The 2,500-nt window shown below is 36.1% G+C and overlaps 1 long non-coding RNA gene across 1 annotated transcript in view; it reads left to right on the plus strand.

Annotated features, from left to right (window-relative positions):
- Nucleotides 1-1,670, plus strand: part of LOC113822916 (uncharacterized) — a 2,586-nt gene extending 916 nt beyond the window's left edge. Inside the window, exon 2 of the long non-coding RNA XR_003477357.2 lies at nucleotides 1,007-1,670. This is a non-coding gene — a long non-coding RNA (uncharacterized lncRNA). The remainder of the gene's footprint in view (nucleotides 1-1,006) is intronic.
- The last annotated feature ends 830 nt before the right edge of the window (nucleotides 1,671-2,500 follow it).

The following is a 2,500-nucleotide window of genomic DNA, read 5'->3' on the forward strand; positions in this document are numbered from 1 at the left end:
ATTTGAGCCCTTGTGAACTTCCGTATACATATAATTTTTATTATAACGTATTTTTCATTTTTGGTGGAGAGTTAGAAAAATCCCTTTAGCGTAGTATTGATGTATGCAAGATATAATACTATTATAGGTATGTGTAAGATAGATTTCCCATTCAAACTACGCTGGACGACGAAGAATATTAATTTCTAACTTCTTGATCACAGTGGGTTATAATTATTTTGTATTAATATGTTTGGAAACTTGGCAAGCGATTTAGTTGGTTACCATATATATGTCAACTCATACAAGTAATGTCCATGTAAGAATTTTTTTCACATTTGATATATAGATATCATTATCATGAAAATATTGTAATAATAATTTCGACGCAACAGTCTCAGTGTCCCACAAAAAGCAACCCCGGAAAAGAGACGCGTGAATGCACGTTCATTATAGAGAGGTCAAGGCTTTGTCGGAAACAGCTGTCTGTTGCCATGCGCGAGCGACCCACTGCGACATAAATAGAAATATTGATCCGGTCATCTATTTACACGCAATACACGTCCTTAAAGTCTAACATTATTATAGCAATTTAAAGGAAACGTATTCGTAGTGTAAGCGTTAGCGATAGAGCACATTTTAAAGGTGAAGTGAAGGTCACTAAAACACTGCGCACTTCGTGTTAGTACATGCCAAACTTGCGCTAGTGTTGAGATGTTTTGTGGGCTGATTTGTGTTGATGTTTGTGCTCATTTACTGTGGCTAGTATATAGTACTGCCTATAAACTATAAGTAAGGTGTAGAATTGATTTGATATTGAATGTAAATCAGTGTTTTTAAAATTTGTTATATATTCGTTTGATTGTGAAGGTATAATTTTCACATTAGAATATGTTAAAATAAAAGATATTTGATTTTATACAATACAGTTAAAAAACGTGTAGGATAAGGTTCATTTATAAGAACAAATATTAATATACGCTACTTCTCTTTAATTCTAACCTTTTCCTTTTCTTTTCGTCCACAGAATCGTTGACGTCGAACCAAAGCATAGTAGAGAAGACCAACGGAATTGAATCGCCTTTTGGATTGTGGGACCAGAGTTGCTGCAATGTCTGCAAAGCAAGGTTGACAAGGCAATGGACTCCAGCCTAACTTGGAAGCCGAGCAAACCGAGCAAACGTGTTCCATGGGTGTATTTCACACGCCTGCGAAGTTGATAAACTTCGCAAAACTTCCATTGTTCATCGCATGTCACCATCAAGCGACAGATGCAGTGTCCCTTTGTTATATTGTTAAATCGGCAAGGATTGGGCTTACCAACACAGGATGATTATGCTGTGTGCGGGGCCCATTCTTCCCGTGGGACATAATGCTTCATACGGGGACCTTGTCGGGAATGACCTTTTTGTAGACTCATTTCATAATTATTATTTATCTTTGCCTGGGGTTAGCTTTCACAGGAGTTTACAATTTATGTTCGATTCGTTTTTTTTTCTATTTATAGTAGTCAGTTGCGGGACTTCCGAGTCAAGCATGTTGTTCTTCTCAAGTGGTACAAATATACTAAGGCATATCTGGTAACTTCTCAAGGATGCCAGTTAGCTACACTGAAGAGCACGAGTTGAGCTCCTCTTGCTTACCAGCTGCTCATAAGTGCCCATGTTGTGATAATAAAAGATAATTTTTTATGCGATGTATATCATTTGCCCAACTCTTGTCCTTGATAAATACACCTGCCTTTGACCATGAATAGAAGGAGAATAACTTTGTTGAGTGAGTATTGGAATGGAATAAGGTGAAAATATTACATTTACAAGCAAGTCGCACTAGACCTTGTTATCTTATCAGATTTCTGATCTATAGTGCAACAATCCTACAGTAAGGGCGAGGGGACGACATTACACAGGAGGAATCTTGGAGTCAGAGAATGAAACTAGTACATTACTTGCCAAACGAATCTGGTTTTGTAGCACGGAAAGTGCTCTAATTGAAAGCCCATAAGCATCTCAGAGGTGCAAGCACTAAATGAATATTGAACAGAAAAGTTTTTGTGATTTTCTTGGCGTTGAAATAAGTTACCTTATCAGAACATCTGGAGAGAAAGAGCAGTTTACTCAAGATTACTTTTATCTCGAATCCAAACAAGATGCTCATTGCCGAAACACGAAGATTTGCTCTGAAAACTGCATCAAATTGAAAGTAAATGTATGAAAAAAATATGCATTTGCTCCCATAAAAGGACAGGTATTCACATGTACATTTTAAGAGGTCAGTGTAAATTAGGAATTGATCTAGCAACTCATATTAGTTTAAAAGTGCTTAAAATGGTAATTAATAACCATTCACAATGAACTTGAAGAACGGCAATTATTGTTAATAGAAGGATGTGTTTTTCAGTATTATTTTGAATTATTACGAGCTGTAAATATAATATCTTAAATGTCCCAAAGTTAGGCTGCTTTATAGCAATTGGGACTGGGTAAGTTTTCACCAAAAAATGTTGAGTATTTATATGTTG

The sequence above is a fragment of the Penaeus vannamei genome, chromosome 11, assembly GCF_042767895.1.
Source record: "Penaeus vannamei isolate JL-2024 chromosome 11, ASM4276789v1, whole genome shotgun sequence".
Taxonomy (NCBI): Eukaryota; Metazoa; Arthropoda; class Malacostraca; order Decapoda; family Penaeidae; genus Penaeus; species Penaeus vannamei.